Genomic DNA, 17,507 nt, shown 5'->3' on the forward strand with positions numbered 1-17,507 from the left:
TCTTATAGTCAGTCTCTACCACCCATACCACCACCGGCCCCAAAGCAACCAGTGATCTCTAGATTAAGGTTGTCTTTTTAGAATTACATAATAAAGCATACTGTTATCTGTTTGATTCTTGAGCCTTAGCATAATGTTTTTGAGATTTACTCATTGTAATTTGTTTTTCTTATTGCTAAGTAGAATTCTGTTAACATGACTATGCCATAATTGCTTAAGCATTTTCTTTTAATGGTCTTTTAGGTTGTTTCCAGTTTGAGGCTATTATTAAGAACATGATTATATTATAATTATACTAATATATAAGATAAATTATGATTTTAAATCTATTTTAATACACATATGTCAATTTCATTGAAATATTTGCAGAATTGAAAACTTGGTATTCAATAAGTTAAGGCTGCTCTGAACATTTGTATATAGGTCTTTTAGTAAAAGCTAGTTTTATTTCAACTTGATAAATATTTAGGAGTGGAATGCTTGGCCATAAGATAAATGGATGCACAACTTTATAAGAAACTGCATCTGATTCCACTTTTATTGTTTGCTGACAGCTTTTAAGCGCCCCCTCCAATTCTGAACCATGCCTGGATAAGCCCATAAAGAAAGCCCAGTGCTTCCTTTTTGGCACCAGCAAGAAATTCAAACCATTTATATCTGCTGCTCCCCTAAAACTCCACTCTAAAATCACCATTAAAACCCTAAGATATTCTGCTTTCCTCCCAGCTCTTCCAAGCCATGTTTGAACTAATTTAGTAAATTTTCCCTGCTTTCCTTAGAAAATCATATCATGAGTTGTAAATTTCCCTATACTCCTCCTTGCTACAGGTGTGCCGTCATCATTCTCAACATACAAACCAAAATAATGTTATTGAGCATCTTTTGTGTGCTTTTTAGCCATTTGAATATCTTATTTTGTGAGATGTGCTCTCAAGTCTTTTTTCTTTTCATCTCCAAAAAAAGTTTATTAGTATGATTAAAAGTATTTTCTTGAATAACAAAGAGTTTCTAAACATGAAAGAATATCAGTGGCTATACCTTACAATCAATATTTTGAATTGAATGGACAGCTTTATTGCCAGTATTCATTTTATTAAGAACAATCTATTTATTGGCTCCATGAAGTCATGACTATTTCTTTGTTTGGGAATGAATCCCAACTGCAATTAAGTATAAAACATATCTTCCATCATAACTGGAGTGTGACCTATATTTAGAGTTGGGTTTTTGTTTTTTAGAAACATTCCTTTTACACACTACAAAAAAATAATTAGTATTTTGACTTTTCAACTTCCTACATGATATTTAGAATGGTAGTCCCCAAAGGTCCTCCCATCACATAATTGTGAACCCTCTTCTGAAGGGTAGATCCTGGGGTAAATTCTGAAGATTTTGGCCTCCAGAAGTCTATACTGGTTTGACTACAAAGACAGCATCATTTAAAACACAGTAGTCATTATACATGTCACCTTTGCATAGGTATAGAAGTCTGGTGAAATCTTCAATGACAAAACCAGCTTTTCTGAACACCTCAGGCAGGTTTTCACTTGTTTTTTCCCCAATTCTGTCCCTTGATTTCCAAACTTTCTGATGGTTTCTCCCACCTGCCACTGTTTTCCGCATAGGGATGAAAGGGCAGGACCTGGTCAAGGATGACTGTGCCTCAGTTGGCTCTAAGGTACTTCTGATACCTTTTAAAAAGTTGGGCTGATCACTGCAGTCTGACAAATTCAAGCATCGATGACAAATTACAGGAACCCTGTATTCTATCATTCTTTGAGTCTAAGCACTCTATTTCTTCTTCTGAAGCGGCTGTACCATAGTTTCAGAGAGTTCCTTGGCATAGATTTCTTCAAAATGAGGGCTCATGATTTTTGTGACTTCTCCCTCTCCCATACCTAAATCAAGAAGTCTGTGGGTTTTCCAGTCTGGATTAGTTTTAAGCAGTCTCTAAAACTGATCTGATGAGAATACAAACATTGAACTTCTTCCTAGCAACCCATTGATAGATGTTCTAGACATAAACAGGCTAAAAACAGATGAATGATCTATAAGCCAGCCCAGTTTCTCAATGCTGTTGTTTGAGAAGATCTGTGTTCCTTGATAAAGGTAATTCTGAACAGATAACCTTGAGTGATTCACATAATTTCTCCCTGTTGCACACATACCACTGATGGTTGTCCTTTCTGCCACCCACAGCCTCCTCCAGCCCCAGCCGCTTGTCATGTTCATGTACTGGGGCTGGTGATCGGGTTTCACAGCATCCATATCCTCCACAGTAGCCACAAGGACGCCAGGCTCAGGGCACAGCCAGCTCACCAACAGTCACATCGGGCATGGCTGCTTGCTGGAATCACCACTGGCTCTGGGGTGAGGAGGAGGAAGTGCATGCACCATTATGCCTGGCAATTTACTTTCTTTTTTTAAATATTATTAAGTCATGGATTTAAATATAGTTGATGTGCCCCTTTCTTTATTGATGCTCAAACTTATACCCTTTGTAACTCATGGGAGACTCTTCATGTTGGCTTTATGTTTGATATGATCTTAGTTGATTTTTTTCTTTTTTTTTTTTCCCTGTTTTCAATTTTGTTGATGTCTGCTCTTAGCTTCATTAATTCTGTTCTGCTTGTTTTAGATTTATTTTGCTTTTTTAATTTTTAATTTTATTAAATTATTGGTTTGAAACTTTTTATTTTAAAATTTTAGTTAGTAACACACATTCATTGTGTGCTAATGTGTGAAAGGGTTCACTGTGGCATTTCTACACATGCATATGTTGTACTTTGATATGTCTACCCTCCCTTCTCCGCCTCCCCCCTGCCTTCCCTTTGATCTCCCTCCCAATGCCTAACAGGACCTTTTCTTTGTTTTTATTTTTTTAGCTTCCACCTTTGACAAAATTATGCAATACTTTTCTATGTCAGGCTTATTTTGCTTAATGCGGTGTCTTATAGTTTCATTCTTTTTTCTGCAAATGACAGGATTTTATTCTTTGTAGCTGAATAATACACTATTGTGTATGTGTTTTGTGTGTATGTGTATATATATGTCCACATATACACACCATATTTTTCTTTATGCGTTTGTCTTCCGACAGGCACCTAGACTGATTCCATGCGTAGGCTATTGTGAATTGTGCTGCAGTAAACATAGGTATGTAGGTATCTCTTGTATGCTGACATCATTTTCTTCAGATACATATGTAGGGTTGATATAGCATGATCATAGGATAGTTCTCTTTTTTAGATTTTGAGGAAACTATACTGTTTTCCATAGTGGCTGTACTAATTTAAATTCCCACTAACAGTATAAAAGGCTCTGTTTTCCGTTTTCTCCACATCCTTGCCAGCATTTGTCTTTTGCTTGGCTTTTTTTTTTTTTTTTGTACCAGGGATTGAACCCAGGGCACTTAACCACTGATTCATTTCCCAGCCCTTTTTATTTTTTGAGACGGAGCCTCACTAAGTTGCATAGTGCCTTGCTAAATTGCTGAGTTTGGCTTTGAACTCGTGATCCTTCTGCCTCAGTCTCCCAAGCCACTGGGATTACAGGCATGCACCACTACACCCTGCTTAATATCATTCCAACTGGAGTGAATCTACACTAGATGGAATTGCATGTAGTTTTTGTTAGTTATGGTACCAGGGACTTAACCCAAGGGCACTTTATCACTGAACCATATCCCCAACTTTCTTTATTGCGACAGAGTCTTGCTAAGTTGCTTAGGGCCTCACTGAATTGCTGAGGCTGACTTCAAACTTGTGATCTTCCTCCCTCAACCTCCAGAGCCACTGGGATTACAGGCATTTACCACAGTGCCTGGCTCAGTATAGTTTTGATTTGCATTTCCCTGTTGGGCTTTTGGCTTTGGGGGTTTTTTTGTTATTGGTTGTTTTTCTACATTGGCCATTATGTACTTTCTCTTTTATAAAGTGTCTATTTGGATCATTTGCCAGTTTAATTGGATTGTTTTTTGTTGTTGCTGGTGAGTGTTTTGAGTTCTTTTTTTATGTTTTTTATGCCGTCTTTTTTTTTAATTTTTATTTATACATGACAGTAGAATGTATTTTGATAGAATATACATACATAGAGTGTAACTTATTCTATTTAGATTCCCAGTCTTGTGGTTGTACATGATGTGGAGTTATCCACATCGTGTATACAAATACAAGGCTAGGAAAGTTATAACCAATTAATTCTATTGCCTTTCCTTGGTTTCCCTTTGTCTAATCTAATAGACCTCTATTCTTCCCCTCCACACCCTTTTCTTGCTATAGGTTAGCATCCACAAATCAGAACATTTGGCCTTTGGTTTTTTGGGATTGGCTTATTTCACTTAGCATGATATTCTCCAGCTCTATCCATTTATCAGCAAAGGCCATAATTTCATTCTTAGTTAGGGCCAAGTGGTATTCCATTGTATATATATATCATTAAACTCTGCTACTTTGATGAATTCATTTATGAGTCCTAGGAGCTTTTTAGTAGAGTTTTTTTGGTCTTCTAAATATAGAATCATCATGGGCAAATAGAGATAGTTTAAGCTCTTCTTTTCCCATTCATATCCCTTTAATTTCTTTCTTTTGTCTGATTGTTCTGGTTAGGGTTCCACAACTGTGTTGAATAGGAATATTGAAAGAGGGTATCCCTGTCTTGTTCCAATTTTTAGAAGGAATGCTTTCAGTTTTTCTCCATTTAGAATGATGTTCACCTTGGGTTAGCATAGATAGCTTTTACAATATATGTTCCTACTATCTATAGTTTTTTAGTGTTTTGAGTATGAATAGATGCTGAATTTTGTCAGATGCTTTTTCTGTGTCTGTTGAGATACATGTGATTCTTGTCTTAAAAGTCTAATGATTTGGTGAATTACGTTTATTGATTTCCATATGTTGACATAACCTTGCATCCCTGGGATAAACCCCACTTGATCATGGTGCACTATTTTTTTTTAATACGTTTTTGTGTGTCATTTGCCAGTATTTTATTGAAAATTTTTTGCATGAGTGTTCATCAGGGGTATTGTTTTGAGGTTTTCTTTCCTGGATGAGTCTTTGCCTGGTTTTGGTATCAAGGTGATACTAGCTTCATCGAATGAGTGTGAAAGGGTTCCTTCCTTTTCTATTTCATGGAATAATTGGAGGAACATTCGTGTAAGTTCTTCTTTGAAGGTCTTGTTGAACTCAGCTGAGAATCCATCTGGTCCTGGGCTTTTCTTTTTTGTAAGCTTCTGATGGCATCTTTTTTTAGTTGTCAACAAGCCTTTGTTTTATTTATATGTGGTGCTAAGAATTGAACCCAGTGCCTCATACATGCTAGGCAAGTGCTCTGCCACTGAGCCACAATCCATCCCCTTCTGATGGCATCTTCAATTTTATTACTTAAAATTGATCTGTTTAAATTTTCTATGTCTCCTTGATTCAATTTGGGTAGTTATATGTCTCTAGAAATTTGTCAATGTCTTCAAGATTTTCTGTTTTATTGGAGTATAGATTTTCAAAGTAATTTCTCATTATTGTCTGTATTTCAGTTATGTCCATGGTGATATTTTCTTTTTCATCATGAATTTTAGTAATTTGGGTTTTCTCTTTTTCTTTGTTAGTTTGGCTAAGGATTTAAAAATTTTTTCCTTTTCTTAAAGAACCAACTTTTTGTTTAATCAATTTTTGTTTGTTTGTTTTAATTTCATTAATTTTAGCTCTGATTTTTATTATTTCTTGCCTTCTACTGGTTTTGGTGCTGGTTTGTTCTTTTTCTAGGGCTTTAAGATGTAAAATTAGGTTATTTCGTGATTTTTCTCTTCTTGTAATGAATGAGCTCAATGCAGTTAACTTTCACCTTAGAACTTCCTTCATAGTGTCCCAGAGATTTTGATATGTTCTTTTGCTATTCTCATTGACATTTAAGCATTTTTTTATTTCATCCCTGATTTCTTCAACAATCCTTTGGTCATTCTGTAGTGTGTTATTTAGTCTCCAGGTGTTGAAGTACCTTCTATTTTTTATTTTATTTTTAATTTCTAATTTCATTCCATTATGATCGGATAGAATGCAAGGTATTACCTCTGATTTTTTTGCATTTGCTAAGCGTTGCTTTGTGAACTAAGATATGGTTTATTTTAGAGAGTGTTCCATGTGCTGTTGAAAAGAAAGTATATTCATTTGTTGATGGATGAAATAGTCTCTATATATCTTTTAAGTCTAAATTATTAATTGTATTTTTTAGTTCTTTATCTTCTTTATTTAGTTTTTGTTTAGAAGATCTGTTGATTGGTGAGAGTGGTTTGTTGAAGTCAACTAGTATTGTGTTATGATCTATTCGATTCTTGAGATTATGAAGGATTTGTTTTATGTATGTAGATGCTCCATTGTTTGGTGCATAAATGTTTAAGATTGTTATGTCTTGTTGATATATAGTGTTCCCTTAAGTAGTACACAATGGCCTTCTCCCTTCTAATTAACATCAGCTTGAAGCTCACTTCATCTAATATGAGGACAGAAACTCCTGCTTGTTTTGAGATCCATGCTAATGGTACATTTTGTTTTGTTTTGTTTTGGACACAGGACTGACCACTCATACATACCAAGGACAGAGACAAAAAGCAGACTTATTGTCAGGAACCTGACACAGGCTATCTCTGCACAGTGAAAACAGCAACACTTACCTTGAGCATTACTTTTCATAAGTCAGAACCTTGACTGTGCATTAGGGGCAGGTTTAGCCCTTGTTAATTAATGTAAGTGGAGAGCAAACTTTAAGACCCCCAAAACCACAAAGGAAAAGTGGGGGTCAAGCGGGGCAAGCACACAGTCATTAAGTTCTTAAAACTAGCAGCCTCTGTATCTATTCAGGAAGTAGACTAGAACCTGGAAGCATTTTGGTCAGGGTGCAGGTGGGTGTGGATGTCAGCTTCTGTGTGAATGGATTCTTGCAGGAAGGGGGGGGCGGGGGGGCAGGGAGTATAGGGTGAGATGTCTGAGCAGAATGAAGTCAGCTTGACTTCTAAATCAGCCCATAGTTATATTAACAGGCTAACAATGTAGTTCTTCCCTTTTCTGGATTTCCCTTTTTGTTTTTGATTTCTTCATGAAATAGTTTGTTGGGAATGTTTTGTAGTGCCAGCTTTTTTGTTATGAAGTCCTTACTTTTATCATGGAAGGTTTTTATATCATTGTCAAATCTGAAGCTTAGTTTTGCAGGTATAGTATTCTTGGCTGACATTTTCTTTCAGAGGTTGTTCTAAGCTCTCCAATTTTTAAGGGTCTGGGTTGAGAAATCAGCTGAGATCCAAATTGATTTCCCTCTAAGTGTTACTTGAGTTTTACTCTCTGGCAGCTTTTAGAATTCTATCCTTATTCTGTATGTTAGGCATCTTCATAATAATGTGCCTTGATGTGAATCTGTTGTAATTTTGCACATTTAGGGTCCTGTAAGCCTCTTGTATTTGATTTTTCCATTTTATATTTTAGATTTGAACAATTTTCTGATATTATTTCATTGAAAAGATTGTGCATTCCTTTGATTTGTGTCTCCTTGCCTTAATCTATCCCAATAAATCTTAAATTTTGGCTTTTCATGTTATCCCATAATTCTTAGAAGTTCTATTCATGGTTTTTTAACATCTCTCCATGGTCCATTCTATTTTCAAGATTATGTATTTTGTCTTCATTGACTGAAGGTCTGTCTTCAAGTGGTCTAGTCTGTTAGTGATGCTTTCTGTTGAATTTTTAATTTGGTTTATTGTTTTCTTCATATCAAGGATTTCTGTTTGGTTTTGAAGTGATCTTTTGCTGCCTATATTTGCTTTCTTACATCATTCTTTACTTTGCAGATCAGTTTAACTATGTACATTCTAAACTCCTTTCATTGTGCTGTCGATGGTTTCTGTTATTGGAGTATCTTGGTTTGCTTAGGGCAATTTGTTCCCTTGCTTTTTTTTTTTTTAAGAGAGAGAGAATTTTTAATATTTATTTTTCAGCTTTTGGTGGACACAGCATCTTTATTTTATGTGGTGCTGCGGATCGAACCCAGGGCCCCGCGCATGCCAGGTGAGCGTGTTACCGCTTGAGCCACATCCCCAGCCCCCTCCCTTGCTTTTTTATGTTGTTTGTGTGTCTGTACCTCACTGCTTAGGGAGAAACAATAATTATAACAACCAATGCAAACAATTTACAGCATTAAACTAAATAGTTCCTACTATGACATAGTGTTAATTATCACAATAAACCGAAATTATATGATCAGTTATTGCCTATAATAAAAGCAAATTTGCAAAAGGTTACATTTTCAAATGGTGGGCAGGGAGAGAACAGAACTGATATAGGATGTGATGATTATGAGGGAGGAGGAAAGACAACAGAAGAAAAAGATTAAAGGAAGAGTGAAAGAACACTAGAGATTGGCTGTGAGCAGAAGAAAAGAGAATCAAGGGAAACAGGAGAAAAAATATATGCAAAACAAAATTTAAAAAAATAATAAAAATAAAAGAATACAAAACAAAACTAAAATATACTAATCAAACATGCTAGTTCACAAAAAAACTAATCCATGTAAAATAAAATAACTGGCTTCAAAGATGCTAGAGATGAGAAGAAAAAAAAAAAGAGACTGTATAAATGTCCATATACCATTAAGGTCACAATTAAATAGTGAAAAAGAATTAAAAAGAAAAAAAAATCTTGATGAAAAGTTAAAGAATTCTTTCTGTTGAAGTTCAGAATATTCTCAGCATCTCTTCTTAGCAGTTTTAGGTGAGGTTTTCTGGAGCATGATGTTCCACCCTCTGGATTGCTGGAGTAAGAGGTAATCCCATAGGTAGAATTCCTGGAGGCAGGTCTATCTGGAGACTTTAAATCAGCATACCTCCAGCACTTGTTGATGCTGGAGGACCTTACCCCAGGGATCTCTCTTGGGTTCCTCGTGTGTAGAGGACCCAATTCTTAGTTCCCTACATCACCTATAGACTCCGCATTTCCTGGTCTCAGGTTCAGTCTCCAAACAATTTCTCTCACACCACCCTTCCAAGTTCCCAGGCAGATGCATCTCTTCCAGCAGGTCCTGCAAGCAGTCTGATTTGAGGGGTAGAACTTGATAGGTTTCCATGACCAGTTGTGCCCTGTGTAAACCTCTCTCCACCTTTGATTTTCTTCTGGTCACGTAAACATACTCTTTGTCATGCAGTATGTGTTAACTAGGCCTGTATTTCGGGCCAAACTCAGATTTGCCTGGAATCAGCCCCCAATGCAGCGACTGCAAAATGGTTTCTTCCTTTGTCCTCTGCCCACCACCTAGAGAGATGGCACCTTCTTTCCCCACACATGGATATTATACAGCGTATCTTTCAGATTTTCCAGACAATGTCCTTGATTTCTAAAAGCTCAGACTTGCCTTGGGCTTCCCCAAAATGTGGGTTCCTTTAATTCTCTTATCCCTCCACTATACTCAGAGCGGGACCTCTCTGGCTACAGCTTCTGGCTTGGCTGTGGTAGCAGCTGTGCCGCTGGGGATTTCTTCCTTATTTTGTTATATCCAAACTTCTGAGTGCCTGATCTGCTCTGAATGTCCAGTTTTAAATTCCAATAAAGTCTCCCCACTTTTTTTGTTCACCTACCTTGCTGAGAAGCTGCCTGTCGGTTTTCTTGGTTTTACTCCATGGAATAGCCAGGAACGTGACCTCCTCTATTCTGCCATCTTGAAAACCTCCGCCAGGCTGTATCTTAAAGAGTTAAGATCTTTTATATTCAGAATTATTATCAAAAGAAAAACACGTGCTTGTTCCTATCATTTTGTTGATTTTCTTTCGATTTTTTTGTGTATGTTTCTTTTTCTTTTATTAATCTTTGAAGTTTGTTGGTTACTATATTGATTAATTCTCAGTTCTTTCCTGTTTCTTAATTTGTGTTTCTGTTCTTCCTCTTCTGGGTATGAGGTTTTCTTAAGCATTTTCTGTAATGCTGGTCTAGTGGTTATAAATTTCCCTTTAGTTTATGCCTGTCTTGGAAAATCTTTATTTCTTCTTCCATTCTGAAGGATAATTTTGTTGGGTATAGTAATCTTGATTGATAATTATTTTATGTTATGGAAAAGTTCTTTTCTGGTCATGTTTGTTTATTTTAATTTGAGATTCTAACTACCTCTTAACACCTGGATGGACAACAACAAAAATAGTAAAACTAAATAGATAAATAAAATAGATGAGAAAGAATCAAGAGGGGGAAATGATTAAAATAGAAATTAAAAAGAAAATCAAAACTTTTTTTAAAAAACGCAATTAAATTATGTTTCAAAAATACTAATAAAAGGTAGAACAGATTTAACACAGTTCAAATCAAAATCCCAGTGGCATTCCTCATAGAAATAGAAAAAGCAGTCATAAAATTCATCTGGAAAAATAAGAGGCCCAGAAGAGTGAAGCAGGTGACATCACTATACCAGACCTTAAACTATACTACAGAGCAATAGTAACAAAAGCAACATGGTATTTGCACCAAAATAGACTGGAAGACCAATGGTACAGAATATAGAACACAGAGACTAACCCACATGATTACAATTATCTTATATTAGACAAAGGCACCAAAAGTATACATTGGAGAAAAGATAGTCTCTTCTGGGAAAACTGGAAATTATATGCAACAAAATGAAATTAAACCACCAAGTTACATGCTTGAGGGGTGTTGTGGGAGCCAAGTGATCTGCAACCCTCAATCCTGGCACCCTCAGACCTGGCCCCAATATCAAACCACATGTAGCTGCTGTTGCTCCCAGTTACAGAGGACAGGTTGGCTGAAACTAATTCCAGAGGGCATTGCCCTCCACTTTCCTCCTTGTTACATTACAGCCTGTGTTCCCTGTGACATAAAACTATTGTGGGTTTGTGTTAGAGACACTCCCCCAAGCCAAGAGTGTTTTCTGTAGTTGTTCTCTGCCCAGTCAACTACAGGTCACTGTTTATCTGTAGGATGCAGCCTTCTTTGTCATGCTTTGCTGTGGCTCTTTGACATTTACTCCCTTGAAGGGGAGAATTTTCTTCTCCTGACTGAGGTGCCCAGTGTTAGAACTGTGGTATAGTGTCTGGATTTCACCCAGTTTTGTTTTCTGTGCTATTTCCAGTGGTCTCCCACAGCCACTCAACTCAAGCAGTTACACACCTGTTGCTTTGTTTCTATACTGTGGAGCAATAGTATAGAAGTGCTGTTGGGTGCCTCTATACCACCATTTCCCCTCATACCACCTTTTCTCATTTCTAATGTAAATATTCAGTGCTTATGAATTTCCCCCTTAGCACTGCTTACTATACCCCATAAATTTAAATGTGATATATTTCTATTTTCATTACATTCTGTGTGTTTTTGTATTTCTTTTGGGACTTCACTAGTTTGATTGCATTATATTATGGTAATATATTTTTATGATTTCAGTTCTTTTAAATTTGTTGAAATATATTTTACTGTCTGGAATTTACTCTGTCTATAGATGTTCTGTTGGTACTTTAAAAATTTGTACTATTAGTGGATATTCTATAGATATCAGTTAAATTCTGTTGGTTGACTATATTGTTCAGATAGTCTATATCCTTGCTGATTTTCTTCCTAGTTTTAACAAGTGACATATAGACTAATGTTGAAGTCACCAAATAATGACTGTGGATTTTATCTATATCTACTTTCAGCTCTTGCCGCAGCCCGGCTGGCTGGGCAAAATAACGGGGGGGGGGGGGGGGGGGCGGACACAAATAACTTGTGTAGATTGATACAGCAGGAGTAGGAGCTGTAACATCCCGGGCAGCCCCAGATGGCTCTGGGGAGTGTCCGGACTCAAACTGCTACTGGGAGCAAGAGCCTGGGAGACTGTGCCTCCAGGTCAGGTCTAGATTTGGGCTCCCTGCAGTGGAAGAGCCGGCTGCCACCTCCGCTTGGAAAGTACTTGCTGCACCGTGACCCGCTTGCGCATGTGGCAGCCGCTGCACAGATTCACGCACCCTCCGGTAACGAAAAGTATTCAGTAATAGCCTTTTGCTGCAACTTTTTTCCTGATAATCCTTCTTCTTTTTAACTTTCTTTTTCTTTCTGACTAGAGTTCCTGGGCTTTTATCAACACATGCCCTAATTGCTCTTGGTTCCATTGGGGTGCCTTCTTCCCTTAGTAATTTACTTTTCACCCCTTCCATATTCTCATCATAAAGACAATACAATACATTTAGACAAAACAAGACACAAAGATTGATACACATACTGTATCAATCTTCTCCATTTTCTCGAAATGGCCATTTTTCCTCTCGCCCTATCTGCCTAGGGACGAGCAGATTGCTCCCGTCCTATCTATGGACGGGCAGCTTTTTTTCGTCACTTACCCCCGAGTGTCCCGGGGCTCCCCGTAACGGGCCACCATCTGCCGCAGCCCTGCTGGCTGGGCAAAATAACCGGGGGGCGACGAATAACTTGTGTAGATTGATACAGCAGGAGTAGGAGCCGTTTATTGTAGGACAACAGAGGTATTTATACATTTTGCACAGCTTATCTTAATTAGCATAAACTAGATACATCAGTCAACCAATAAGGAATCTCCACACTTAATGGCTTGCTTTTGTTACTTCTCAAACCACTCCCTCTGGCATTTTGCCAGGCACCATCCAGACTTGTTTACGAACTCTAACATTCCCCTGGCAAAATACCAGGTGTTATTTTGACTTGTTTACAGACTCTAACAAGCTCTATGAAGTTTTACTTCATATATTTGAGGTTCTGTTATTTGGCTCTTCTAATCTTTAGACTTGTTATATCTTGGTGAATTGATCCTTTTATCATTACATAGTTTTTATAGTCGCTTTCATTCCACCCATTGGTGAAGGATGGATCCCCACCTCAAGTAGCAGAAGATTGCTAAACATATAACACCCAGCATTTTTCAGATAATATGAACAGCAGGTTTTTGTCATGTATACTTCAAAGCTCAGAGGAGGATGACATTGCACACTGTGCAGGGCCACACAGGGGTTTTGCTCAGGACCAGCTGAATGGGTACCTGAACTGAGGGGGCAGACTTTATAATATCAAAAGTATAGGATGACCATTGTTCCTCTGGGAGGGTGTCATTGGTTTGTTTGAATAAAATTGTGGACATGTGGTCAGGTGTTGTGAAATATAGGCTGAAGTATAGCTGGCCTGGCTCATAAGGACAAGTCATGTGGAGAACCTTTCCTTACTGGGTCCAGGGTCCTTCATGGCTAAATCTTTGGAATCCTAGGAAGCTCATCCAGGACAACACATGAAAATTTAAGTCTTAAAATGCAGCAGTAAAGACTCTATAGCTTTGATAATTTTTTTTTGAAAATTTTTCTCTGATAAAATTACTCTGATAATTTACTCTGAAGTCTTCAGAACATATTAATGGAGCCAAAATTAATGTTTTACCAGTGGAACACTTCTATAATCCAGTTATTTAGGAGGCTGAGGCAAAAGGATTACAAGCTTGAGGCCAGCCTTAGCAACTTAGCAAGGCCCTGTTTCAAAATAAAAAATTAAAAGGGTTGATGTTATGGTTTAGATGTGGAAACAGTACAAAGTTTGGAGGAGAAATGATTGGCTTATGGCATTAACCCGATCAGCTAATTAATACCTGATGGGATTAATTAGTGGGGGCTGGAGGCAGGTAGGGGGTTTGGCTGGAGGAAGTGGTTCATTGGGTATGTGGCTGTGGGGTATATATTTTGTATTTGGAGAATGGAGTTTCTCTCTCTCCCCTCTCCCTCTCTCTCCTTCTACCTGCCCCTTGTTGTCTATGGATTGTGACCTCTGAAACCATGAGCCCCCAAATAAACTTTTCCTCCTCTACAGTTGTTCTGGTCGGGTCTTTCAGTCATAGCAACAAAAAAGCTGACTAAAACAGTTGGGGAGGAAACTCAGTGGTAGAGTGCCCTGGGTTCAATCCCCAGTACCACTAAGAAGTAATTTATTTAAAAAAATTAATATCACATTAAATATAATTAATTAATGTTTACATTACTTTTTCCATCCTTTCATTATCCTTTTACTTTCAACTAATTACGTTACCAGGGGTAGGTCCATCTGCTTTCCACTCAAAAGCAGTACTTGGGAGATGAGAAGTAGGAGGGAAATCAGGTTTATTAAAAGGCCAACGCTGAGAAATTGGAAGGGAAAACTATCATCCCCCCAAACAAAGACTGTCTTAGGGAACTCAGGGGCACAAAAGGGCTCTAATAGGGCAGTTAAATGAGGAGCAGGAGGGCAAAAAGCAGGAGCACTATGTGCTGAGCCACACATCCATCCTCCAGTAATCATCTCAGTCACTCAGGGATGTTTTTCTTTCTGTTCTGTCAGAATGTCCCTGTGGTAATAATTGACCTTCAGTTCTGTTTTTGAGTACTGGGGATTGGACCCTCGGGGTACTTTTACCACTGTGCTACATCTCAGCCCTTTTTATTTTTATTTAGTGGGTACCAAGGATTGAACTTAGAGGCACTCAACTACTGAGCCACATCCCCAGCCCTATTTTGTATTGGTTAAGCACCTTCCTGTTGCTGAGGCTGGCTTTGAACTCAAGATCCTCGAGCCCTGGCCACCACACCCAGCTCTGCCCTTTTTATTTTTTAATCTTGAGACTGGGTTTTACTAAATTGCCCCAGCTGTCCTCAACTTGAGATCTTCCTGCCTAAGGCTGCCAAATTGCTGGGATTACAGGTGTGCCATCGTACCCGCTAGTTTCTGTAATTTTTTTAGGAAAACACATTATTGTCCCTGCAAGTTAAACATTATTTCACTGTTTAATTAAAGAATAAGATTATCAAGACCTTGGCCCACATTTTTGATGCTATCTGAAGACCATCAGATATTCTGGTTTCCATAAGTCTAGAGGAAAGTTACTGATTAGTAAATTTTATGACTCATATCTTTCTAGTTTCTTTTTCTAGGAATAGCTAATCTTGCAATTTGAGATATAGAACAGGGGAGGGCCAGAAAACAACTTTTACTGGAGAATGCTTTTAACCTATTAGTTTCGTCCTCTATGGCAAAGCTAGTGAGAGACTTACGTTGGTCAGCTGTGTGACCTATAGTTGAGTGCTTTTTAAAATGTCATCTAAAAGCAAGGGAAGCCAGAGGGTTTGTTGAGGTTCTTCTATGGTTATGTCATTAAATTTGAAGTGAGTTTCTTGTAGACAGCGTATTGCTGGGCTGTCCATTTTTCTTCTATCAGTCTGTTTTTGGGTGTGTTTATATCATTTATATTTAAGGCACTTATTTATATCTAATTGCTTAAATCTGATGTTTTGTTTCTGTTGTTTGTTTCTTTTCATTTTGATGTATTTATGTTTTTGAGGGCATCTCTATAGTTTTTTTTGTAGTAGTTGCACTGTGTATCACAGCGAGCATTGTAATATTAATAGCCTAATGGTACCAACATTTTAGCACTCTGATTTGTGGAAATCTTTCTTCTATTTGGGTTTCTTTACCTTCTTTATTATTAAATATCATTGCCTCACCGGGCACCATGGTGCATGCCTATAATTCCAGCCACTCGGGAGGCTGAGCCAGGAGGATCAGGAATTAAGAGACAGCCTCAGCAACTTATTGAGGCCCTAAGCAACTCAGTGAGATCCTACATCTAAATAAAATACAAAAAGGAATGGGGATGTGGCTCAGTGGTTAAGCACCCCTGGGTTCAGTCCCTGGTTCCAAAAAAAATAAATGAATGAATTTTTTAAATATGCCTCAAGTATTATATAGGGTTAAATTTTTTTGTTTCAGTCATCAAATGTGATTCTAAAAATTTATGAGGAGGGTTGTCTCTTGTATTTATCCATATTTCTGATCTTTTTATTGTTTTCTCTTTTTTTCCCTAGTAGTCCCATATTCTTCCTTTTATACTTTCTTTTCTGCTTAAGTACTTTCCATAGCCATTTTTTACAGATAAGTCTACTAGCAACAAAGTCCTGTAGTTCTTTGCTCTGAAAATGTCTTCATTCTCTTTATTTCCAAATAATAGTTTCACTGGACATAGCATTCACAACTGACAATTTTAGAAGAGAAATATGCTGTCATTTGAATTACTGTGCCCATACACATATTCTGTCATTTCTTTTTGTCTTCTTTCAAGATTTTGCCTTTTTGTTTTCAGAATTTTAACTAGTGTGGATTCCTTTAGATTCATCTTGAGGTTCATTTGGCTTCCAGAATCTGTAAGTTTATCTTTCATCAGATTTGGGGAGCTTCATTTGTTACAGCAAAGCCTCATTTACGCAGATGGTGTAAATGGTGGTTGTTATGGTTCCATGGATACTTGTTTATTTATTTTCATGCTGTTTTGTGTCTGTTGTTCAGAGCAGGTGAATTCGTTGCTCAGACCTCAGCAATCCCATTCTATCTTCTGTCCTCTACTCTTAACCAATGTTTTTTTTTTTTTCCTTGTTTTTGTAGATTTCAGTTCTGCCATTCTCATTTGATTCTAACTTAGTTTCTTTGCTGATGTTTTCAAGTTTTTTGTTTGTTGTAGGATTTGTAGTTGCTTATTGAAGCATATTTAAAAATGGCTGCTTTAAGAGGTGAATCAATAATTCCAACATCTGATTCATTTTGAAATTGGTATCTTCAGTTGTCTTTTCACATTAACTTATAATTTACCTTGTTCAAGGAATTACAGGTGATTTTTCTGTTGTCTCTTGTACATTTTGGTTAATAAATTAGAAGATGGGGTCCTATGTGATTTTCACAGGCAATCAAATAGTTTAGGTTTTATATGCAGGCCCTGGTGCTTTGTGACTGTGGTTCCAATAATAACTTAATTTCAGAGCCTTTGTGATGCTATTTTGGCCCACTTGGTTTATCTGGTATCTTTCAGTCTCCCACCTGTCCTTGCTGGTATTGCTTAAGGTAATGGGAACTGCCTCTGGCTAAACCACCAGTTGCACTTAGGTAGGGGAAGGTTGTCTTGGCCTATGGGACTGATTTGCTTATTTAAGGGAGGAGAGAATCTCCTTTGCTGGTCTTCCCTAGCCACATAGTGTTTTAGAGTGAGGAGGGAAGTCTCAGGCCTGGCAGAATTTTCCTTGCTGGTAAACTTCAGCCCTCTAGATATCTTGGTGGAGGAAAGAAGGTTGGTTTAGGTCCTTTAGGGAAGGAGAACACTTCCCCCCTTGTCATTATTGTCAATGGAACTCCCAACTCCCTTGCCAGTGCTTCCAGGTTAACCTGCTGTTGCCAGCAATATCTCATTTGATCTGGGGAAGAGTGAATCTGCCTGGGCCACTTTTCTGTTGCTAGATTGGGGGTTGGGAAACACTGAGCCCTGGGTCACCTTTCTGTTGGGTAGGGTCTACTGAGACACTTACCACCAAGACCAAGTCATTCCTCTAGTCCAGGACTCCCTGACCAGCCTTTTTCTTTCTACCTTTCATAGTTCTTTGATTGTCTCTTGTCTCCTGCATTATGTCTGGAGTTTATGGTGATATGTAGTCAGGAAGAACAGAGAGAAATGTGTTCTCTTCTCCA

General features: G+C 37.7%; 1 protein-coding gene and 1 pseudogene across 1 annotated transcript in view; one reads left to right on the forward strand and one right to left on the reverse strand.

Annotated features, from left to right (window-relative positions):
- Bms1 (BMS1 ribosome biogenesis factor) overlaps positions 1–17,507 on the forward strand; it is a 50,252-nt gene that overhangs the window by 20,899 nt on the left and 11,846 nt on the right. The window lies entirely within an intron of this gene.
- On the reverse strand, positions 1,408–2,331 carry LOC113190323 (protein-L-histidine N-pros-methyltransferase pseudogene; annotated as a pseudogene).

This window comes from Urocitellus parryii, chromosome 5 (assembly GCF_045843805.1).
Source record: "Urocitellus parryii isolate mUroPar1 chromosome 5, mUroPar1.hap1, whole genome shotgun sequence".
Classification (NCBI taxonomy): domain Eukaryota; kingdom Metazoa; phylum Chordata; class Mammalia; order Rodentia; family Sciuridae; genus Urocitellus; species Urocitellus parryii.